Source organism: Callithrix jacchus, chromosome 17, assembly GCF_049354715.1.
Source record: "Callithrix jacchus isolate 240 chromosome 17, calJac240_pri, whole genome shotgun sequence".
NCBI classification, from domain to species: Eukaryota; Metazoa; Chordata; class Mammalia; order Primates; family Cebidae; genus Callithrix; species Callithrix jacchus.
The window spans coordinates 36,882,575-36,908,747 of NC_133518.1; the positions used below are offsets into that span (position 1 = coordinate 36,882,575).

Consider the following 26,173-nt stretch of genomic DNA (forward strand, 5'->3'; position numbering starts at 1 on the left):
ACCAGAATGTTTATAAATTTAATATACAACAAAGGTTAAAATTTCAATTAAGCAGGAAAGAATGATTAATTTAATAAATGATATCAGCAAATTGCTATCTGTCTGTCTAGAAAAAAGTTCTATATAATTTTTTGAATGCTAGATTAAATTAAGTGTCTAAATAGAAAAAAGAATAATCTTAAAGGACATGTAAGTGATAATACTGACAACACAGGATCGGGGAAACTTTTACCCAAGGAAGAATACACAAACATTTTTAAAGGAAAGATAGTCTTATATGAGTAAATTGAATTTAGAACTTCTGTGAGACACCCCAAAATAGGAAGTAAATGACAGACTTTTGTAATAAAACCAAAACTCCACCTATCTGTATTGAACAAATGGTTATGATCCATATTTAACTACTTATAAGAAAAGAAACAATTTTATAGAAAATAAGCAAAAACTAAATCCATGTAAATAAACCTTGTCAAAAAATGCTCAAATATATAGTAGCAAGGAACATTTAAATTAAAGCAACAGTGCTATATCATTTTATTCCCATCAAAACTTAAGTAGTGCTGCCAGGAATACTTGGAGAAGAGGGTACATTTTATCTAGTAATGTGAATAATTACAGCCTTCTTGTAAAAAAAATTGATAACATCTGTTAAAATCAAGACTACATATATTCTAATCCCTGTATGGAATTCCTGGGAATAGCTTTCATAAAAACAAAAACATCAGTAAATAAAAATATTCTTACATGAATGTTTATTGCTGCATTGGTAAGGATAATGAAAACACCAAAAATAATGAATCAGAGCATATACTAGTTGACTTAGAAGGGTTTACCTTAGACATTATTATTAATTTTGTATTATTATTTTGGCTTTTTTGGGGGACAGAATATCTCTCTGTCACCTAGGTTAGAGGGCAGTGGTACAATCACGGCTCACTGCAGTCTCAATCATCTGGACTCAAGTGATCCCCCAACTTTAGCCTCATGAAGAGCTAGAAATACATGTGCATGCCGCCATGCCAATCTAATTTTATTTTTATTATTTTTATTTTTTTGTAGAGACAGTTGCACTATGTTTCTCAGCCTGATCTCAAGTTTCTGGCCTCAAGCAATCCTCCCACCTTGGCTTCCCAACGTGCTGAGATTATAGGCATAAGCTACCATACCCAGTCACGTCCTAGGTATTGTTGATTAAAAAATGTAGAATGAAGAAAAGTAGCCATGACATGATCCTGTATTTGTGAAAGGACATAACTTCTTATATTTATAGATATTATAAGTAATGTTGGATAGATGTATGTTTCATGTAATGACATGAATATGAAAAACTGTAAATGGATATGTAGTAGGTTATTTACATGAAATATTGTTCCCTGGGAAGAACATGAGAAGGAAAACAGAGAGGAATACATTAAAAAAAAGTTGTACCTCCAAAACCAACAACATTTGTCCAAGTGTAGAGTGAACATGGAGGAGGTTTCTATGTGAAGATGAGTGTCTGGTAGTGGTTGATGAAAAGGGGATGCCATTTATATAATTATGTAAAATTATGTATACATGTATATTTATAGTTTTTTAATGTAATGAAATATAGTGAATTTGGTCATTCTATAAAATGTCTCAGCAGTGTCTTCATTAAATCACCGGTGGTTTCATTAACTGGTCACTCTAACTCATTAGTCCATCCTCCTCCTGAGTAGGAATAAAAGAAAGCTAAGAGTTCAGCCTAATCATTTTGATCTTTTTAATGCAAAGAAGAAGAGGCATCTTGAATGATAACCTCCTGGACACAGCATAATACAGTAGAAATAAACTGGGCATAGGAAGCAGACATAACTAAGGCTCAAAACCTAATCTAGTCACTAAATAGTTGTATGACCTTCCATAAGTTGCCTAATAATTCTTGCCTTCAGCTTATTCATCTATAAAATGGAGAGAAGGAAGCCTATGGGGGAGGACTGTGCTATCTACTGAATTATATGATGTGTGTGAGCATGCCTAGCATAGTGCGTGGCACAGTGCAAGACTCAGAAGGTTACACCACAATCAGTCCATATAATCTAGGCACCTGGGTAGGTTGGGAGCCAGAAAAAATCGTGTAGTGCTGAACTTAGTGGATATATTTGTTGTGGAAGACATTTGAAAAATGATTATACATAATTAGTCACTTCCATTTCCTGTAACATCAAGGTGCAATAAATAATCTTGGAACTGTCTGCATAGGACTTAGGTTTGCACAGTGGGATCTCTTCTTGCCTTGGCTGAGTTGCCCAGCCTGTTCTGAGTTGTTTTTATGTATTGTACAGACAGAACATACTTTCAGAGACACCAAGTTGTCCTTTACAAAGAAAGAATTTATGAAGTCCTGTGGTTTTCATTTCATGAAAAGTGGAAGTAATTTTTTTAGATCATTCAGCTAAGATTATAGGTGCTTTTCCCTAATAGAATTTTCTTCTTATATATTGGCCTCATTTTTAAGAAAATAGGTTTACTTGTACACTAAATGCATCCAGAAAAACTGGAGGCTTTGCTATATAGGAGCCAGATAAATAAGATAGCATTGAATGTAGTGGATATTTTTTATGTAGAAAACTCTAAGTGACGTGATTATGCACAATTCATTTTTGAATGAAAACTTTCAGTTACTCTGTAAACTATAAAAGCTAACATTTGGGGACATTTAAAAATATTACAAAGTTTAAATTTTCTGAACACTGAGAGGAGTTTAGTGGCACTTTTATGTGTCCTATTTGATTTTAATTTATTCTATTTTAAAATTTTGCTATTAATTAATAATTCAGACACCTTTATGATGTTCAGTTTTTTCACTTCCAGAATCGTATCTACTTGTGGAATTTTAATAGTGACTTCTAGGATCTTTTAGTCTACTGTAAATCATCAGTTAATCCAGTATCTTTCTTTTCTCTGTTTGCAATTATGATTTTCCTGTGCTGTCATAGCTCCCAATCTGAAAAAGCTCCTTCTTTATATTTTTGTAATAACCTTACACTGTTTCAAAAATCTTTAAGCAACTCCTACAGAGCAACATTTACTGAACCAAAGAACTTGATAAGGCAACATCTAAAACAAATACTTTATACCAAAACTAACCCTGACAATTCATAAAATCAATCTTTATTTCCTCATTTCATTTCACCATTTTTGGTAAAACAAATTAATCTACTCTGAATGGCCCTGTATGTCTAGGATAGGCTGATTAGCTCAGATTGCTACCTTAGACCAATACTGAATTGCTTGCTGTATACAAAAGAACCCTTATTTATTCCTGTACCACATATTCTTGTTTCTTTCTGCATGTCAAACTCCTGCAAGGTGTTTGGTTCTTCTAAATGGCTGTCCGGTTTGATTTTATGAAGCTGCTCTAAAATTCAGCTTTCAGAATAGCCTTCATGCATAATTCTATCTTTTAAAAATGTACATGAATTCCTTTATATGATGGTTTTCAAATTCCAAAATGTATACTTCTTTGTTGTAACAGGTGAAATAATAAATGAGAATGTTGTGATTAAAATGCCTATTATCACATCCTTTTCACTCCCATTTCCATAAGATTACCAAGTTTACTCTTCTATTGCTCAAACAAGTGAATAAAAGCATTTAAGTGAAAAAGATGGAGTTTTTGGTTGGTTGATTCGTTATTTTATTTTCAAATAGTAGAATAATATACACATTTTGTTTTAGCTTGCTTTTACTTTCCTTCACTTCATACATCATGGATAACACTATATACCAGGAGATATTCATGTATGTTTTTCCTACTTTAATACATACACATAAAATTTTATAGAAATAGAAACAAATAATATAAGCTGGTTTGATATTTTTTAGAATAACATTCTTTTTTTGTTTAGATTTATGTCTCTGAATATGGCAATTACCTAACACATCCTTCTCCCTTTATTGTATTTTCCAGCTTTATTGAGGTATAATAGAAAAATTAAAAATATATTTAAGGTGTATAATGTAATGTTTTGATATGCATATGCATTGAGAAATTGTTACCACAATCAAGCTAATTAATAAATTATCGTTTCACACAATTATCTTTTTTGTGTGGTGAAAATACTTAAGATCTATATTCTTAGCAAACTTTAAATGTGCAATACATTATTATGAAATATAGCCACCATGCTGTACTTCTTCTCCCTTAATCTTTATACAAATCTTGCCGGTTTTTTTAATCTCTGTGTGCAATGATAAGCACACCTAATATTTGAATAATTATGCCAAAGATTTCTTATAGCTACTAACAATGCCTAATTGTCTGAATTTCCAATTAATGTGATATGCCAGATGGCAATTAAATCACTCAAGAAATGAAACTGTCTTCCCCAGATTATGCATGACCAGCTTGCTAGTCTCCACATAGTACAAGTGCTTGATTAGAATCTCAGAGGTGAAACCTGAATGAGCTCTTAAGATAACAAGAGGTCTGATAGCTTGAATCCCCATGTACTTTTCAAGCTGCTTGACATGGAGGCCATGGTCTATGCATTTTCTCCAAGGAATATCATGCTTGTGAATTATACATTGGGTCAGCTCAGATCAGTCAAAGGTTAACCTATGGGAATACCAATCCTAAGAATATGGTTTACCTCACAAAATACTTATATTTCCTTTATGTATTCTGAATACCTTTTTCTGAAGTTTTCTCTCATCTTCACATATGCTAAATGCAGGCATCTGTAATTGCAGAGGATACTGTGTTGTGCACTAACAGCCCTCTTCAGGAATTGTGTCAGCCAGGAGATCCACTTTGACCATGGCCATCCCCCTCACAGGTTTAAAGAGCTAGCCTTCTCACCCTAAAGCAGGGCCAATCTGAAGAATCATCTGGTATTCAGAACTTCACACAGGACCAGCTGACACTTCCAATGAGACCACATTGCACCTCAAATTCATGTGCCCCTTTCTTTTATTTGCATTCTACAACCAGAATTTTTGCGGAACAAATTTGAAATTATAGAATACAGTACCTGACCAAAAGCATCAGACAAACTAAGTGGTCATTAGTTCTCTTCACTAGTATTTTCAGTTCTCCTTCCTCTAGGCATATGGTATGGTTACTTTTTCCTCTTCTGTGAGATTTGATATAATCATGTAATTTGCTTTGCTCAATGGAATGTAAGTAGAATAGATATCACTTCTAGATGGTAGCCTCTAAAAGCCTTAGACCTTTGGTGCTACTAAAAGAATATACCAGAGACTGGTTAATTTATGAAGAATAGAAATTAGTTTCAAACAGTTCTGGAGGCTAGAAAGTCCAAGATCAAGGCACCAGCAAGTCTGATGTCTGAGGAGGAACTTCTTGCTATATCTGCATGTGGCAGAAAGGTGAACCTTGTGTCCTCATGTGGATGAGGCAGAATGGCAAAATAAGGGAATGTACTAGCCCCTGCACCTCCTGACCCCTTCATGAATATGGAACTGCCATGGCCTAATCACCTAAAAGGCCTCTCACCTCTTAATACTGTCATATTGAGGATTAAGTTTCAACATAAATTTTGGAGGGAACTAAAACATTCAAACCATAGCAGAGCCTGTGTGTGCATATCTTTTTCCTGTCCCACTTCCATGGTGACATTTTAGATGGTGGAAACATTTTGATAATTCAGGATCTATCTCTGATTGAGGACAACATGTAGCAAGAACCATCAATAACTTTTTACTTTAGAAACTAAGATTTTTGTTTTAAACATCATTGGGGGAGAAGATCCAAGATGGCCCTTTAGGAGCAGCTCAGGATTGCAGCTCCCAGTGAAAGTGCAGAGGGTGAGTGGACGCCACATTTCCAGAATGATCTCTATTGCCCACAGACCAGGAGATTCCCAGGCAGAGGAGCCCCACAGGTCACCAGCATGGCTGTTTTGGCCAGCACAGCTGTTTCAGCTGGCGTGGCTGTATTGCCGGCACCCCAGCACAGTGGTTCTCCATACAAAATACACTGGTCTGGTTGCCCTTTTAAGCTGGCAATTGGAGCTCCGAGAAGGCAGATTCACCCATTCATCCAATTAAATGGGCCTGAAACAGGGAGCCAGGCCAGGAGATTCCCAGGCAGCACCATTGTTTTAGCCAGTGCAGTGGGTCGATGCATGGGAAATTACACAGATACTGATGCCCTTTCAGCAGGTGACTGGAACACCTGGTAGAGAGTCAACCATTCAACTTAAAAAAAAAAAAAGGCTCTGAGACAGGGAGCCAGGTGATCAGGCTCGGCGGGTCCCACCCCAACAAAAACAAACAAAAAACCCAGCAATTGGAAATGCTTGGGGTTGAGAGTTTCACAGCAAGCACAGCTGAACCGAGGACAGTGCAGCTTGGTGGGGGAGGGGTGTCCGCCATTACTGAGGCACTCCAACCCTATGGAAGTAGTCTGCCATTACTGAGGCAGCCTGCCTTTGCCGGGGCAACCCGCCATAACAGAGAGAGTCTGCCATTACAGAGGCAGGCCACCATTGCCGAGGCAGTTCTAACCATACCCATATAAACAGGACTGCAGAGAAGTTCAAAGGGCAGCAGGGCACAGCCCACAGCAGCTCAGCAAAGCCTCTGCAGGCAGACAGTGACTAGGCTGCCTCCTCACTGGGCAGGGCAGCCCTGAAAAAAAAAGGCAGCAGCACAACCGATATTCACAAATAAAGCCCTAACTCCCCGGACAGAGCACCTGGGGAAAAAACAAGGGGGTTTATGAGTTCTGCTGCAGCAGACTTAAACATACCTGCCTAGCAGGTCTGAGTGAACAATGGAGCTTACAGCTCAGCACTTGAGCTCCTATAAAAAACAGATTGTCTCCTCAAGCAGCTCCCTGACCCCGGTATACCCAAAGAGTCACCTCACAAATGATTGATCAGACTAACATTTGGTGGGCATCATTCTGGGAAAAAGATAGCAGAAGAAGAAACTGGTGAAACCCTTACTTTTCTGCAGCTGCTGCCACTGATCCCCAGGCAAGCAGGGCCTAGAGTGGACCTCATCAGTCTTAAAGCAGAGAGGCCAGACTGTTAGAGGGAAAACTAAGAAACAGAAATAACTTCATCATCAACAATCTGGACATCCACTCAGAGACCCAATCTGAAAATCAGCAACTACACAGATGACAGGTGGTTAAATCTACAAAGATGGGAACAAACCAGTGCAAAAAGGAGGAAAACACCCGAACCCAGAACACCTCTTCCCCTACAAGGGATCACAACTCCTCACCAGCAAGGGAACAAAGCTGGATGGAGAATGAGTGTGATGAAATGACAGAATCAGACTTCAGAAGGTGGGTAATGATAAATTTCCACAAGCTAAAAGAACAAGTTCTAACTCAATGCAAAGAAACTAAGAACATTGAAAAAAGATTTGACGAATGATAAGAATAAACAACTTAGAGAGGAATATGAATGAACTGATGGAGCGGAAAAACACAATACAAGAACTTCGTGAAGCAAGCACAAGTTTCAACAGCTGAATTGAACAAGCAGAAGAAAGGATATCAGAGGTTGAAGATCAACTTACTGAAATAAAACAAGATGGCAAGATTAGAGAAAAAAGTGCAAAAAGAAATGAACAAAGTCTCCAAGAAATGTACGACTATGTGAAGAGACCTAATCTATGTTTGATAGGTGTACCTGAATGTGATGAAGAGAATGAATCCAACCTGGAAAATACTCCTCAGGATATTATCCAAGAAAACTTCCCCAACCTAGCAAGGCAGGCCAATATTCAACTCCGGAAAATACAGAGAACACCACAAAAATATTCCGCAAGAAGAGCAACCCAAAGGCACATAATCGTCAGATTCACCAGGGTTGAAATGAAGGAGAAAATGCTAAGGGCAGCCAGAGAGAAAGGTTGGGTTACGCAAAAAAGGGAAGCCCATCAGACTCACAGCAGATCTCTCGGCAGAAACACTACAAGCCAGAAGAGAGTGGGGGCCAATATTCAACATCCTTAAATAAAATAACTTTCAACCCAGAATTTCATTTCCAGCCAAACTGAGCTTCATAAGTGAAGGAAAAATAAAATCCTTTGCAAACAAGCAAGTACTCAGAGATTTTGTCATCACCAGGCCTGCTTTACAAGAGCTCCTGAAAGAAGCACTATCCACAGAAAGGAACAACCAGTACCAGCCACTACAAAAACATACCAAATGGTAAAGAGCATCAACAAAATGAAGAATCTGCATCAAGTAATGGGCAAAACAGCCAGCTAGCATCAAAGTTGCAGGATGAAATTCACACATAACAATATTAACCCTAAATGTAAATGGGCTAAATGCACCAATCAAAAGACACAGACTGGCAAATTGGACAAAAAGCCAAAACCCATTGGTGTGCTGTATTCAGGAAACCCATTTCTCATATGCAATGATACACAAAGCCTCAAAATAAAGGGATGGAGGAAGATTTACCAAGCAAATGAAGAGCAATAAAATGCAGGAGTTGCAATTCTCGACTCTGATAAAATAGACTTTAAAGCAACAAACATCAAAAGAGACAAAAAAGGACATTATATAATGATAAAAGGATTGATAGAATAAGAAGAGCTAACAATCCTAAATATATACAGACCCAATACAGGAGCACCCAGATACATAAGGCAAGTTCTTATGTATCTGGGTGCACAAAGAGATTATTATTGTGTGGGAGTCTATAAAGAGACTTAGACTCACACACAAGAATAGTGGGAGATTTTAATACTGCACTGTCAATAGTAGGCAGATCAACCAGACAGAAAATTAACAAGTCTATCCAGGACTTGAACTCAGACCTGGAACAAGCAAACCTGATAGACATTTACAGAACTCTCCACCCAAAATCCACAGAATATACATTCTTCTCAGCACCACATCACACCTACTCTAAAATTGACCACATAATTGGAAGTAGATCACTCCTCAGCAAATGCAAAAGAACTGAAATCATAACTAACAGTCTCTCTGACCACAGTGCAATCAAGTTAGAACTCGGAATTCAGAAACTAATTCAGAACCACACAGCTTCATGAAAACTGAACAACTGGCTCTTGAATGTTGACTGGATAAACAATGAAATGAAGGCAGAAATAAAGAAGTTCTTTGAAACCAACAAGAACGAAGACACAACATACCAGAATCTGGGACACATTTAAAGCAGTCTCTAGAGGAAAATATATACCTATAAGTGCCCATATGAAAAGAGTGGAGAGATCCAAAATTGAGACCCCATCATCAAAATTGAAAGAGCTAGAGGAGCAAGATCAAAAAAACTCAAAACCTAGCAGAAGACAAAAAATAACTAAGATCAGAGCAGAACTGAAGGAGAGAGAGACATGAAAAACCCTTCAAAAAATCAATAAATCCAGGAGCTGTTTTTTTGAAAAGATCAACAAAATAGACAGATCACTAGCCAGATTAATAAGAAAAGAAAAGAGAGAATAACTAAATAGATGCAATAAAAAACGATAAAGGGGAAATCACCACAGATCCCACAGAAATTCAAACCATCATCAGATAATATTACAAACAACTCTATGCACATAAACTAGTAAACCTGTTAAAAATGGATAAATTCCTCAACACCTGCGTCCTACCAAGCCTAAAGCAGGAGGAAGCTGAAACTGTGAATAGACCAATAACAAGGTCTGAAGTTGAGGCAGCAATTAAGAGCCTACCACACAGAAAAAGCCCAGGTCCAGATGGGTTTACAGCCGAATTCTACCAGACACACAAAGAGAAACTGTTACCATTCCTTCTGAAACTATTCCAAATGAAACAAAAAGAGGGAATCCTTCCCAAATCATTTTATGAGACCAACATCATCCTGATACCAAAACCCAGCAGAGACTCAACGAGAAAAGAAAACTTCAGGCCAATATCCATGTTGAACATAGATGCAAAAATCTTCAATAAAATACTGGCAAGCCAATTGCAACAGCACATCAAAAAGCTTATCCATCATGATCAAGTAGGATTCATCTGGGGATGCAAGGCTGGTTCAACATATGCAAGTCTATAAAGGTAATTCACCAAATAAACAGAACCAAAGACAAAAACCACATGATTATCTCAATTGATGCAGAGAAGGCCTTTGACAAAATTCAACAGCCCTTTATGCTAAAAATCCTCAATAAACGAGGTATTGATGGAACGTATCTCAAAATAATAAAATCTATTTATGACAAACCAACAGCCAATATCATATTGAATGGGCAAAAACTGAAAGCATTCCCTTTGAAATTTGGCACTAGACAAGGATGCCCTCTCTCACCACTCTTATTCAGTATAGTACTGAAAGTTCTAGCCAGAGCAATCAGGCAAGAAAAAGAAATAAAGAGTATTCAAATAGGAAATGAGGAAGCCAAATTGTCTCTATTTGCAGATGACATAATAGTATATCTAGAAGACCCCATCATCTCAGCTCAAAATCTCCTGAAACTGATAAGCATACAAAATCAATGTGCAAAAATCACAAGCATCCCTATACACCAATAACAGACACACAGAGAGCCAAATCATGAGGTAACTCCCATTCACAATTGCTACAAAGAGAATAAAATACCTAGGAATACAACTAACAAGGAATGTAAAGGACCTCTTCATGGAGAACTACAAATCACTGCTCAACAAAATAAGAGAGGACACAAACAGATGGAGAAACATTCCATGTTCATGGTTAGGAAGAATCAATATCGTGAAAATGGGCACACTGCCCAGAGTAATTTACAGATTCAACGCTATCTCCATCAAGCTACCAATGACCTTCTTCACAGAACTGGAAAAAACCACCTTAAACTTCCTATGCAACCAAAAGAGAGCCTGCATAGCCAAGTCAATTGTAAGTAAAAAGAACACAGTGGGAGGCATCAGACTACCAGACTTCAAACTATACTACAAGGCTACAGTAATCAAAACAGCATGGTACTGGTACCAAAACAGAGATATGACCAATGGAATAGAGGCATCGGAGGCAACATAACATATCTACAACCATACAATCTTTGATAAACCAGACAAAAAAGAGCAATGGGGAAAGACTTCCCTGTTTAATAAATGGTGTTGGGAAAACTGGCTAGCTATGTGCAGAAAGCAAAAATTGGACCCCTTCCTGACACCTTACACTAAAATTAACTCCAGATGGATTAAAGACCTAAACATAAGACCTAACACCATAAAAACCCTAGAAGAATATCTAGGCAAAACGATTCAGGACATAGGAATAGGCAAGGACTTCATGACCAAAACACCAAAAGCATTGGCAACAAAAGCCAAAATATACAAATGGGACCTAATCAAACTCCACAGCTTCTGCATGGCAAAAGAAACAGTCATTAGAGTGAATCAGCAACCAACAGAATGGGAAAAAATTTTTGCAGTTTACCCATCTGACAAAGGGCTGATATCCAGAATTTACAAAGAACTAAAATAGATTTACAAGAAAAAAACAAACAAGCCCATTCAAAAGTGGGCAAAGGATATGAACAGACACTTTACAAAGGAAGACATACATGAGGCCAACAAACATATGAAAATATGCTCATTACTGGTCATTAGAGAAATGCAAATCAAAACTACATTGAGATACAATCTCATGCTAGTTAGAATGGCAATCATTAAAAAATCTGGAGACAACAGATGCTGGAGAGGATGTGGAGAAATAGGAACACTTTTACACTGCTGGTGGGAGTGTAAATTAGTTCAACCATTGTGGAAGACAGTGTGGCGATTCCTCAAGGACCTAGAAATAGAAATTCCATTTGACCCAGCAATCCCATTACTGGGTATATATCCAAAGGACTATAAATCAGTCTACTATAAGGACACATGCACACAAATGTTCATTGCAGCACTGTTTACAATAGCAAAGACCTGGAATTAACCCAAATGCCCATCGATAATAGACTGGACAGGGAAAATGTGGCACATATACAGCATGGAATATTATGCAGCGATCAAAAACAATGAGTTCATGTCCTTTGTAGGGACATGAACTTCTCAGCAAACTGACAGAAGAACAGAAAATGAAATACTGCATGTTCTCACTCATAGGTGGGTGTTGAACAATGAGAACACATGGACACAGGGAGGGGAGCACTACATACTGGGGTCTGTTGGGGGGAGTACGGGAGGGACAGTGTGGGGTGGGGAGTTGGGGAGAGATAGCATGGGGAGAAATGCCAGATATAAGTGATGGGGAGGAAGGCAGCAAATCACACTGCCCTGTGGGTAGTACCTTGCATGTTCTTCACATGTATACCAAAACCTAAAATGCAAAAAAAATAAAAATAAAAATAAACCTCATCATAACTTGGTCTATCCTGTGCAATACAGGTTGTTAATTAGCAATTGGGATAAAATAAGAATCTTTTGAGGTTTTTGTTCAAAATCGTCTTTCTGGTTCTAACCCAAGTTTTCAAATCTATCTTCCACTTTTTAATTAAATGGATCTCTTTGTTGTTTCTCTCTACAACTTATAAGAGTTGCTTTTGAGCATGGTTTTCTACTGCTTGGAATTTCCAACACATTTTCCTTTCCTAATTAAGTTATTTGCTGCCTTCAAGTCAAGCTTAATTCTGCTTTTATGTGAAGCTTGACATGAGTACCCTAATGGCCAGAGAATTTGAAATCATGTGACCTTTTAAGTTGTGTGATATCATGTGAACTTTGCATCTTGTTACTGAATGCCTGTCTCTAAGTGGAGGATAGAACATTGATTCCCCTTTCCCTGCCTCAGCCCCTCAGAAAAGAGTCTTACTATATTCTAAAACATAATTTCAAAATTATCTGAATTCTTATATTACTATTCACTAGGAAATGATGTGTACATTCTTCTATCTTAAAGTAACTTACATGACCATCACCTAAATGCTTTGTATCAATAACACTAGCTAAAAAATAAATAAATAAAAGAATGACACTAGCTCAGTGATGTATAACTATTGCAAAATGTTGTACATTTTAATATTTACACAGAAAGCTCTTGTACTATACATTTAATATGATGGTGACTCAATAATATGCCCAAGAACCATTATTAATGATTTATATTAGATAGAAAATTATATTTCTGTATGATGTTTGTTTCTTACCTACAGTTTCATTAAAAGTTTTATTTAATCCTAACCATCTCATATTTTTATATTTCATCTTTGTTGGCAGTAATATTGATTTTTACTTTTCCTGTGTAGGCAAAATCTTAGGTAATCTTATGGTATTTAAAGTTAAAAAATACTTAAATATCCAATTTCAATCAACTTTAGTTGAAACTGAGGGAAAGCATCAAAGACATGTCCTGCTGATAAAATACAAAATTTGTAATTTAAAAATCAGTATATAAGTAATGTCTCTAAATATTAAATAATATTATTTGAATTAGCACATATATATATATATATATATATGCATACGTGTGTATATATATAGAGAGGGTGCATGGTAACTTCTGTTTTCTGCTCCAAATATGTTCTTGGATTGATATACTTGGAATAAATCCTTATGGTTATTAATTTTCACTGAAATTAAGAATTTAGAGTTTTTTTTCTTAGAGGTTAACACCGTTTTTTTCCAACTTTCTTTAAATTGCTAAAACTGGTTTATTTTAGAGCCTTGAGTATCCATTCAACAAATATTTATTGAGCACCTATTAAGTGCAAAGTACTATGGAAGTCACTATCATTATAATGACAAATAAAAAATAGTCTTTAGCTTCAAACTACTCACATGGTAATGTGATCTTTAGTGACTGAAGGAATTTTACCCTTTGCTCTAGTCATCATGTGATTTCTGGAATACTTTCCAGACTTAGAAAATTTTTTCCAAATTCTGTTTATGAAGAAGCTGAACTCTTTACTTTTGCCCACTGTGGATGATTGTGATGTCATAGAAATAATACTGAACTTTGATAAATAGATTAAAATTTGCATTCTGGTTTAGCTCCCTAAGCTATCATCTTTTGTAAAACAATTAAACTCTCGGAGTGTTTTTCACTCTTAAAAATATTATAGTATTTATTTCATAGGTTATATAGGAGATTAAAAATTAAAAGCTGTGAAAATAGCATGTATTGTATTACTATGAAGTTTCTGACAATCTCTATACTAAGTGGCTTCTTGTATTAGTCCATTCTCACATTGTTATAAAAAAAATACCTAAGACTGGGTAATTTATAAGTAAAGAGGTTTAATTGGTTCATGATTCCAGAGGCTATATGGGAAGCATAGCAGTACCTGCTTCTGGGGAGGCCTCAGGGAGGTTTTAATCATGGCAGAAAGCAAAGCTAGAGCAGGCATATTCATGGCCAGAGCAGTAGGAAGAGGGAGAAGGGGGAGGGGCTACACATTTTAACAACCGGATCTCAAGAGAACTGTTTCAGGAGAACAGCACCAAAGGGATGGTGCTCAACCATTCATGAAGGACTCACCCCCATGATCTAATCACCTCCAACCAGGCCTAACTTCTAATACTGGAGATTACAATTGAAATTGAGATTTGGGTGAGGGCATGGATTCAAACCATATCATTTCTTTTTCACTTGAGGTCTGTGGAATAATAATCATACTAGGCCAGTGTCACTGCCAGAAATTTTTAGCTGAAATTTATCACCTTTTTCATAATCCTCATCATCATTTTCATCATTCTAGTAACAATTTCGTCATGCTTTCTATATACCATGCAATAAACAAGACTATATGTTTAGATCAGTGTTTCTCAACTCTAGCTGTATATTACAATAATATGGGTAGCTTTTGAAAAACTGAAAGCCCAGGTTATATTGCAGATTAATTATATTCCAGAATCTCTAGGGAAGGGACCCAGCCAACATTACTTGCTAAAGTTCCCCAGGTGATTCCAATTAGGTTGAGAACAACTGTTTTGATTAATTATCTAATTAAAACTTTATAAAATCCCTACAAATAGAGATGTTCATGTCTATTTTGTGCATAGGAAACAGGCTTAGCAAAATCAAAAGCCTTATTCAATGTCACATGCCTAGTCAGTGGCAAAGTTTGGATTAAAACCCAGGTCTCCCTGGTTTTAGGGTCTGTGTTCTACTTCCTATGCTCTGTTAATATAATGTCAACTCTCTTTTGCTGGAACTCCACAATAGAAGGTCTAAGATGAGAGGATTCGGAGTTCAACTAAGTCTCACAATTTTAGGATTTTCTTTGCTTAATATGGTATGTTTTACTGTACACAGGGATTAACATTTTAACTTAATTGAGATGTAAGGAAAGTTTAGGAATAAAAATGTTCCTATTCGAGATAAGAAAGCAAGGAGCCTCATTATCAGATATAAATAATGGGAATAATGATTTAATGTTATGTGAAAAAATGTAGGCAGAGGGGAAAAGGCATGAAAAATAAGTTGTTTGCTTTTAAAAAGCAAGTAAAGATGCTGAACTTTATAATTTCTCTGGAATGTTTTCATTTCTTTACATTCAAATTGAATGCTAAGGAACATAAAACTATAAAGTGAATGGAATATAATGCAGAAAAATATCTGTGCAATCTAGAGTCATGAAACACTTTAACAAAAATCCAAAAGCATAAAGGTGAAAAATTAATTATCTTGATTATGTCAAATTAAGGCTTTTTGGTTCACCAAAGAACACCAAGGGCAAAGATAAAGATAAAACCAAGTAATAATAACAAGGACACAGGAATAAATTTAACAAAAGAAGTTAAGACCAACATAGCAAAATTATGAAACTGTATTAAAAATATGAAAGACTTAAATAAACAGGGAGCTATACCATGATTATAATATATCTTTATATCTTAAAATGTTAGTTTTTCTTAAACTGATTCATAGATTTAAGTCAAATCATGTTAAAATCTAAAAATAATGAAACTTGATCACCTTTGTAATATGCATATAGAAGATTAAAGGGAAAAATTTCCAGAAGCATTCTGAGAGAGTATATATGAAGGAGGGACTTATTATTTAGATAGCAGGACTCTTTGCAAAGCTGTGCTAATTAAGATAGTGTGATACTATTGTAGAGAGAGACAGTTTGACTAACAAAATAACACAGAGCTCAGAGGTAGACCCACACATGTGCGGAACTCATACAGGAGTGGTGTATCATGTCTGAAAAGTAGGTAAGAAAGAACTTGAATAAATAAAGCTTGGAAAATAGTATACACATAAAGAAATTGAAATCCTACCTCTCATGATATATGAAAATCTACTTTATACTTTAAATCCCTGATAGAAAAATATAGGTGACTTCTTCTAAACTTTAAGGGAGGGAAATGTTTATAAAACAGAGAAAAATTGGCCATGAAAGGAAGAATTAATAACTGCAACTTTTCCACATAAAATCTTTTGGTTATTACAAAATAAAAGCTTGAAGAAAATGAAAAAACATTTCAAACTAGGAGAATGTATTTACAATATACACTATTGTTAAAGAAATGGTATCAAAAAGGCATGAAGTATCCCTATGCCAGTAAGAACTCAAAAAAATCCAAGAAAATGTGGGCAAGATATTTCACCAAAGAGAAAACATATGTGTTAAATAAAACACAAAGTAACAATCCCTGATGATCAGGGAAATATGCAGCAAGAATCTAATAGGATACATTTTTTATACCCATTCAACTGGCAAAAATTATAAATTCTGACAATACCAAATGTTGGAACCGTTGTGTATTCACAGTACCTTTTATATACTACTGTTTAGAGAACAAATTGATGCAATGATTTAGAAAACAGTTTGGCATTAACACAGCAGAACATTTACCTACCCCATGAATCAGTAGTTCTGTGTTCTAGGTAAAAAAAAAAAAAAAAAGAAATCTAGTATTGCGCACATGTTTAACAAAAGACATCTAAATATCTGTAGTGGTACTGTCCACAACAGCAAAAACTGAAAAAAAAACAAAAAAGCACATAAACATGGTAAATGTGGTGAATATAATCATATATTCACACCCAATAGAATAACATATAGTAATAAAAATAAATGAAAAACAGTGACAAAAATTATGACTTAATCTTAGCATTGTCGTAATGCAATAATTAAATGAAAAGTTAATTCTCAAAGAATTACATGATGTTTATTATCCTTCTATCAAGATAAAAATAATTTAGAATTACTCTATATTCACAGTAAATATATATAAACAGTAAAAATATATAAAATAGTAAACACATATATGAGTAAATGCACACACACATGATAAAGTTTATATATTTAAACTTCAGAAGCAGTAATACTATCTAAACAGGAAAGTTGAGGAATGATGGAAAGAGTTAGGATAACTGCTGCCTAATTCAAGATAGAATGTTGGTGATTAGTACTGTAAAATTAGATGTAGATTATCTAGGTCACAGATTTTGTTTGGGGGTTGAGGTTTTCCAGGTGGTTATTATGTAACCAAAATTAATAAATGAGTGGAAGAAAGCAAGCAGGACATGCATAAACTGGACCCCTTCCTTATACCTTATGCAAAAATTAACTCAAGATATATTAAAGACTTAAATGTAAAACCCAAAACCATAAAAATCCTAGAAGAAAACCTAGGCAATACCATTCAGGACATAGGCATGGGCAAAGACTTCATGATGAAAAAGCCAAAAGCAATTGCAACAAAAGCCCAAACTGACAATAGGATCTAATTAAATTAAAGAGCCTCTGCACAGCAAAAGAAACTATCATCAGAGTGAACAGGCAACTTACACAATGGGAGAAAATTTTTGCAATCTACCCATTTGACAAAGGTCTAATATCAAGAATTTACAAGGAACTTAAACAAATTTACAAGAAAAAACAAACCCCATCAAAAAGTGAGCAGATTATATGAACAGACACTTCTCAAAAGAATGCATTTAGATGGCCAAGAAACATATAAAAAAAGACCCAACATCACTGATCATTAAAGAAATGCAAATCAATACCATAATGAGATAACACCTCACGCCAGTCAGAATGGCAATTATTAAAAAGTCAAGAAACAATACATGCTTGCGAGGATGTGGAGAAATAGATAGACTTTTACTCTGTTGGTGGGAATGCAAATTAGTTCAACCATTGTGGAAGACAGTATGGTGATTCCTCAAGAATCTAGAACCAGAAATACCATTTGACCCAGCAATCCCATTATGGGGTATATACATATACCCAAAGGATTATAAATCATTCTACTATAAAGACACATGCGCATATATGTTTACTGCAGCACTATTTACAATAGCAATGTCATGGAACCAACCCAAATGCCCATCAATGGTAGACTGGATAAAGAAAATGTGGCACATATACACCATTGAATACTATGTAGCAATAAAAAGGAATGAAATCATGTCCTTTGCAGGGACATGGATGAAACTAGAAGTCATCATTCTCAGCAAAGTAACACAGGAAGAGAAAACCAAGCACCACATGGTCTCACTCATAAGTAGGAGTTGAACAATGAAAACACATGGACACAAGGAGGGGAACATTATATGCCAGGGCTTGTTGGTTTTGTGGGGCGAGTTGGGGGGTACTCAGAGGACAGGTCAATAGGTGCAGCAAAGCAACATGGCACATATATACCTATGTAACAAAGCTTCTAGCTCTGCACATGTATCCTGGAACTTGAAGGAAATAATTAATTAATTAATTAAAAACCAAAAAAAACTCATAAACACAAAGAAGGAAACAAACAACAGACATGGGGATCTACTTGAGTGGGGAGGCTGGGAGCAGGGGGAGGAGCAGAAGAGGTAACTATTGAATACTGGGATTAATACCTGGGTGATGACATAATCTGTACCACAAACCGCCATGACACATGTAACAAAACTTCACGTGTACCCCTGAACCTAAATTAAAAATAATAAATAAATAAATAAAAGATCATGAGTAACCCAATGCTGTGTATTTGCAGTCTAAGGAAAAACATTAAAATTAAATCAACAAGTATCTCTAGATTATACAGAAACGGAGATTATATGTAATTTGTTTCATAACTCAGCTTAAATTTACTTTCTTTTTGCAATTAGGCAATTCAAATTATTTGAAAACATCAAATCTCAGTGGTTCATCCCACTCTACACAATGTCTCCTCCTAATTCATCCTAATTTTTTGCATTGGAAAATCATGCCCATTATAACTATACTTAACAAAACTAAGCACTGAGTTTCAACATTTAGGCCACTACAGAGTTTTCTAGAGGTGAACACTGCCCTCGTCTTGACACAATCATCACCCTGTCAGGCATCCCTGAGCTACATTTAATTCCCCTGATTTCCTGGCTAGAATTTATTCTAAACTCTTTAATTCACACAATACGTTCCCTTCCCCCAAACTTGCCTAAGTCCTTTGTATCCTGTCATTTTCAACTTAGGTGTCACCTGAGAAACCTTCTTTGTTCTCTCTACCACCTACTACGGCTTGGGCTAAATTTATCTCTCTGTGCTATATATGTCTCTATATATACAGAATCTAGAAGATTAAATGTTTGCCAGTGGTTTTTTTTCTTTATTCAACTATGAGCTCCTGGAAGGCATAAATCTATGCTTCATTTATTTTTGTATCTCCTTAATCTGACTCCATATCAGACACCTATATTTTCTTCATTTATAAGTGCATTTCTTTCTATGCAACTTTAAGTGAAAGAAATGCCCTATTTCTTATAATTTTGTGTTACACCATGTTACAACTTAAAAAATATTTACAGTTGTGTTTATCGGGTGAATATTAAGTTCTGCAAATCATTTATGTTTCAACAGCTGTCAACCCTACCTTAGTCAGAGACACACGTGTCATAGCTACGGCTACTACTTTATCTGACAGCAAGGCTACCCATTTCACTAGAAAGGAGCTCATTTTCCAATCAGACATAATGAACACTTAAGGAAAGACTGTACTTGAAGAAAACATTGCTTCACAGAGTTATGTCAACCCATTGACCATATGTAAATATTTACATAGACACTTTCTGCCTCTCTTGTCAATAAGTGTGTTTTTGCTTTATATTTTTGGAACCATGGTTTAGAATTACTTTAAGATATTAATTAGTAATATAACGTACCCTACTGTCAATTTATCTTATAATCTCAATCAGGTAAAAATAAACAAAACTCCCAGAGACAGTAACCATGCCCTAAGAATGACTGGTGTTGGGGTTCATCTCTTCTGTATTAGCACATGATGGCAGTACAAGAATCCTAGAAAATCTAGACTGCTCTTTTTAAAAAATCCTTGAGCTTACTTTTTTTTATTTACTGAAGAAATAGTTTATTCGCTGCTAATTATTTCTGCCATGGATAAAAAATGTAGTTAGTGGAAAGGAAATGGGATTGAAATTGAGACAGAAAAGAGTTCAAATCCTGGCTTCAGTCTGTCCCTTGAGTTAATTATTTAATCTTTATAAACCTCACTTTCCCTGTCCGTGAAATGAAGATAGTACGGACACTGAAGATCAATGTTAAGGCTACAGAAAAGGCACATGGCACACGGGGTAGAGAATGTGCTCAATGATTAGTCGACCTTATTACTAGACGTGAGAGGAAGAGAAGACCAGTTACCTAAATCTGCATTTTCTATCTTTTCCTTTGTTGTTTGGACAGGTTTTGCTTCTAGAGGTGTGTGTACATCTTATTTTACAATGAGTATTTATGAGATTATTGAAGCTATCTGTAACCAACACTATCAGATAGAGAAAATAGCCTTTTTGTGACATGGGTACTTTCTGATTTTCTCTGATTAGCAGTGGAATTTATAACTGAACTGATTATATGCAGCCTGCTTAGTTTGTGTAAATGGTTACACAGTTCCTTAATATCCTGAATGTATAGATTGCCAAATGAAAGAAAACCTGTTCATTTTATTCACAATTGGGTACAACAAAACACTGGAAACAATAAACAATTCTAAATATAATCTATATTTTTTGCACTGCTTTAGAGATACATCCTTTTTTTTTTCCTAAGGCCAAAAGTGAAACTTCTGGTCTACACTCACTGTGCATATGACAAAGACAGTGCTGGGAAACAGGCTTGCTGCCGGCTTATGCCTCTACCCTGGCCCTGGATATGTTTCTTTCTTTATGCAGATCTGTAAACCTTTCCCCAAGGCTAGAATTTCCAACCAAAAATAATCCTTTAGGTTTTATGTGGCTTTCATCTATTCACTTCAAATATGTAGGTGTTTTTTTCTTTCTTTCCTTTTTTCTTTTTTTTTTTTAACTTTCCTCCTGATTCTGAATGAGGATTTAGTTAAATGCCTGTTTAAGAATTGATGAGTAATTTAAAGGATTTAGGAGAACATTCTGTGCTATTATATGCAAATACATGCCATGCATGGCTCCCTATGTCATTAACCTGGCAGTCATTTCATGCATGACTCCCCATCTTATTAAGCTAGCAGTATGGAATATTTGATTTACTAAACTGGTATGAACTACTTAGTGTGCTAATATAGGAATATAACTTTTAAATTTCTTTGGAATAACTATCTTTGAAACAGATTCTTGAAGACGATAACATTATTTTGACAGCTGTGCTCAGTTTCTAAGAGTCTATTTTAGGAAGCGTCTTATAACTGGTAGAAATGTACCTGTGTGATTTGAATGAACCATACAATAATTGAAAATGAGAACCATCATTTCTATAAGAGTCCTTAGAATTCAGTGGCAAGTGATTCGACAACACAGGTAAATAAATTTGGTAGACGCGTTTGCGTCTAGACAAGATGTGTAACAGTATGTGGTTGCTTGAGAGTCTGCCACTGGGCTCCCAGTTTCCATGATGTTCTAAAAACTCTTTTTATAGCCAAGGCTCCCCTGGCTTTCTCCAGCTTTTGTTGCCATAGCAGCATTCATTGGCCATGGGATTTACAGAGAGAGAGAGAGAGAGAGAGAGAGAGAGGAGAGAAAGAGGGCTGTATGTTTGTAAAGTTGGTGCAGTGCCAAATGTAGCAGGAATTATAAATTCAGGATGTGGATTCTTCCTTTAGTGTCCATTTCAGCTAGTGCCTAATGTCACCCACATAATCACAAACCACTCTGTCATCATTCAGACCAGCTGCATGAAATGAGACAAAGGGAAATTTAGCAGTAAGGGAGGGAATGGTAATTTAAAAGGCTTTTAAATGATGTTTTCTATGTTCCTCAATCAACAATATTTTAAAGCCTTTAAATTTTTTTCCCTACAATAGGATTTCCTTGTTGTGCTGGCTTGACTGATGACATATTAGCACTAAGTTGGCCAAAAAAATGTCAGAGAATAGAAAGGAGGTCCAACAGATAAATCTAAAAGCAGTTAAAAAGGAAATATTTATAGTAATTTTCATTTCTGCTAGACTTTTTGCATTTAAATTACGTAGATAAATTTGCCTTCATTCTTTTTGACTCTTGTATAATTTTGAATCAGAATGTTCAATGTTTATCAAATATGCCCTTTAATAAGTACTTCTAGGTGTGTGATACTATGTTCACTGTTTCTTTAGTCATGACACGTATTTCAGAGTTCACAAGACAACAGGAAAAAAAATGTTCATGAGGGAAGAAAACCAAGTGAATAATCCAGGAAGGTTGGTGAACTGTGACATGTGTTGGACTCATGTGAGCCATGAATATGTAAGTGGGGCCCGGCTAGGCCAGGAGGAGAGGGAGGGAAGAGGATGTCAGGTGGGGAATTTGTCTAGGAGAGAGGGAATATAAAGTGTGTTTGCTTGCAGCAATTCCAGGATGTTGGCAATGATTTACACTAGGACACACAAATGGATGAAGTAATCTGTTAAAACTGGAGCAGCTTATCCGTAGAGATTGGAAATAGTGAAAATCGACTTTTAAGAGAAACATTAATGTTTGGCAGAGCCTTTTTGTTAGATTACAAAAAATTATAATCTCTTTATCTGAAATGATAAATAGTGCCTGTATATGTGAACAGACAATTAGATGAACGCGATAGGGCAGAGATCCCAGACAGGTCTCAACATTATCTGGGAAATTTGTAAACCACGGAAGTAGCTTTATGTATCAATGGGTAAAGGACAAAATTAAATTTTTGGTGTGAGGACATTTTGGTTATTTATATAGAAAAACATTAAAAGAAGATTGATATGCCATATCATAGAAAAAGTTGAATTAAAATTTGAATAAAATAAAATGTTTATGAAAATGTAGATGACTTTTTTATGAATTTAAGGAAGGTAAGCATTTTTTAAGCTAGCTATAAAAATACAAATTTTATGAGATAAAAATTATGTTGCTTTGACAATGGACAATATAAACGCAGTGAAAGAACAAGATAAAGGGGAAAATATATATCAATGCAATAGCTGGCAAGATTGTTTCCAGAATTAATGAAGCACTCCCATAAATTAATTAAAGAAAATTAACTCAGATAAAAATAGCTAAACTGTATGAACAGGTCCCTTACAGAAAAAGAACCCTAAACCCAACAAATGTATCAGGATGCTCCAACTCATTAGTAGGAAAATGCAAAGGACAACAAAAATGATAAGGATTTAACAAATAACAGATTGGCAAAAATTTAAAATTTGACAATGCCAAGTGTTGCTGTACATTTTGGAAAACAATGCTGACGAGAATTCAAAATGTTATCAGGGATCTGGAAAACAATTTGGCAGGATATAGTAAAGTTTAAAATATGCCTCCTACCATAGAATTACTGAGCAATTCTATATCTGTACACATGTACCCACAAAATATTGTAGCATTAATTAAATGAGAAACAAATATAGCATATTCATATTATGGAATACTGAATGCCTATTAAAATAGATAAAATAAAAAATATTTTACCTTGAATAAATGAAAGAAAAACATTTAGTGGGAAAAGTAAGTTTTAATATCCAACATAAAATACAATATCATTTATAGTAACATAAATGCTACTGTGCTGATATAAAAGAGGTTATTTATGTGTGCATAACTATATTTGTTAAAGCATGAAAACCTGGATAGGAAGAATATATTCCTAATAAAGAAAAAATAGCCAAAGAATTATGGAGGGGAAAAAAGAACACATGAACTGAATCTGTAATGATTTCTTTCCTTAACAAAAATATCTATTATAGAAAGTGAGACAACCAAATATTGAGTGCTGGCTGATGGACTACTTTACCACCTCTGAAGTGGTATTGCCAAATACCACTTAGACTCTGATTCTAAACATTGAGTCTCAACAACACATTTAAACACATTTGTTTGTTTTTTTGCTTGTTTATTTTTTGAGATCGAGTTTTTCTCTTGTCACCCAGGCTGGAGTGCAGTGGTGTGATTTTGGCTCACGGCAACCTCCGCCTCTTGGGTTTAAGGGATTCTCCTGCCTCAGGCTGCTGAGTAGCTGAGATTACAGGCACCCACCACCACACCTGGCTAATTTCTGTATTTTTAGTAGAGACGGGGTTTCACCATGTTGGTCAGGCTGATCTTGAACTCCTGACCTCCGGTGATGCACTCACCTGGCCTCCCAAATGCAGGGATTACAGGCATAAGCCACCACACCTAGCCTTTTATGCATATTTATAGGAAGTACAGAGGACAGAGGAATATTTAAACATCACGATGAGGCTTTAGTAAGTAAAATTCAAATTCTCGAAGACTCAATAGGCGAATTACCTAGTTTCCTTAACAAAAAAAAAATTAGAAGCCCCCACTGCCCCCCCCCCAAAAAGAAAAAAAATGCAGGGGAATGTTTAAAATGCCTATTAAGAAATGTCAGTGTGATGGCCTTGTTTGGATCCTGATTCAAACAAATCTGTAAAAAGTTACATTTATGGGAAAATTGAAAATGTAAATACATACTGCTTGTTTCATGTTATCTTAGGTGTAAAATCAGTAATACAATGGATTTATGACTATATCTTAAATAATTAAAGAAAACTGTAGAGAGGCAAGCATTCCCAGTTCTTACTTTAGTGCAAATTAAGAGCAGAATATAATCAGTTCTGAAAACATTTCTAGAGTGGTCAGAAAAAGCTCGTTCATTTATTTATTTAACAAATATAAGAGAAGCTATCAGATGTCACATATAATACTTTTTATGCATTGGAGATAAGTCAGTGAAGTACATAGGAGGTCTTTGCCTTTATGGAGCTTAAACTCTATGAGGGAAAAAAGGTAGTAGACAAACATGTAATAAATGATATGTCATCTTGTAATAAGTAGTAGAGCAAAAAATAAAGCAGGTCCAGGCACAAGGAATGGGAGGCTTTTCATTGTATATTCTGTCAGGTAAGACCTCACTAATAAGATAGGCTGCTAAAAAGAAAGATCTGAAGGACGCATAGACAAGCCAATAGCTGGTGGGGGCGGGGAAGGGGGTGGAGCATTCCAGGCAGAGGAGTCAGCCAGTGTAAGAGTTCTCAGACGGGACCATACGTGGGGTGATCAAGAAAAACTGGAGGAGGTTCGGTGTGACTGAAGAGCAGTTAGTGATGTGAAGAGATAGAGGGCACAGGGAGAGAGGCCATGCAGAGCCTTGCAGACCTGCTTTAAAGCTTTGCATTTTACTGTGGATGAAGTGGAGGGTCTAGGGTAGATTTTCAGTGTTGATGTAAATACTCTGACGTAAATTTATAAGGTTTGCCCTTTTGCTGTTTTGAGATTAGAGCTTACGGCCAGAGCAGAAGCTGGAAAAGCACATAGCAATCAATTACAACAATCCAGTTGTTCCATTTCACTTCATTCTCAACAAAATCTCACAACCCAGCCTCCGATTTTCACTCCAAATCTCCAATTCTTGCTGACTTCTCTATTTATTTTATTTGCCCAAATCCCAAACCTCTTTTTCAAATGCACATAAAATCCTTCAGATAGAGACTCTACTTTCCCAATATATTCAGAAAAAAACACATTTTTTTCATTGTGATAAAATATAAATAAAAGTTAACATTTCAAACAATTTAAGTTTCTGTGACATTAAATATATTCACATTGTTAAAACCATCACCACCATATATCTAGAACTTTTTTTATCTTCCCCAATTGAAATTCTGTACCAATTAAATGCATAATTCTCCAATCTTTCCCTCACTAATCACTGGTAGCTACCATTCTACTTAATGTCTCTGTGCATTTGACAGTTCTGGAAACCTCATGTTAGTAATATCATACAACATTATTTTGGGTGTGTGACTGGCTTATTTTAGTAAGCATAACGTCTTCAAGCTTAATCCATGTTCTAGCATGTGTCAGCATTTCCTTCTATTTTAAAGCAAAATAATCTT

The 26,173-nt window shown here is 35.6% G+C and overlaps 2 long non-coding RNA genes across 7 annotated transcripts in view; one reads left to right on the forward strand and one right to left on the reverse strand.

Moving 5' to 3' along the window:
• Positions 1-3,630, forward strand: part of LOC144579906 (uncharacterized) — a 535,694-nt gene extending 532,064 nt beyond the window's left edge. For all 4 annotated transcript variants that reach the window (XR_013528563.1, XR_013528565.1, XR_013528564.1 and 1 more), the window contains exon 7: positions 1,060-3,630. This is a non-coding gene — a long non-coding RNA (uncharacterized LOC144579906). The remainder of the gene's footprint in view (positions 1-1,059) is intronic.
• Positions 1-26,173, reverse strand: part of LOC118148894 (uncharacterized) — a 164,959-nt gene that overhangs the window by 59,936 nt on the left and 78,850 nt on the right. The window lies entirely within an intron of this gene.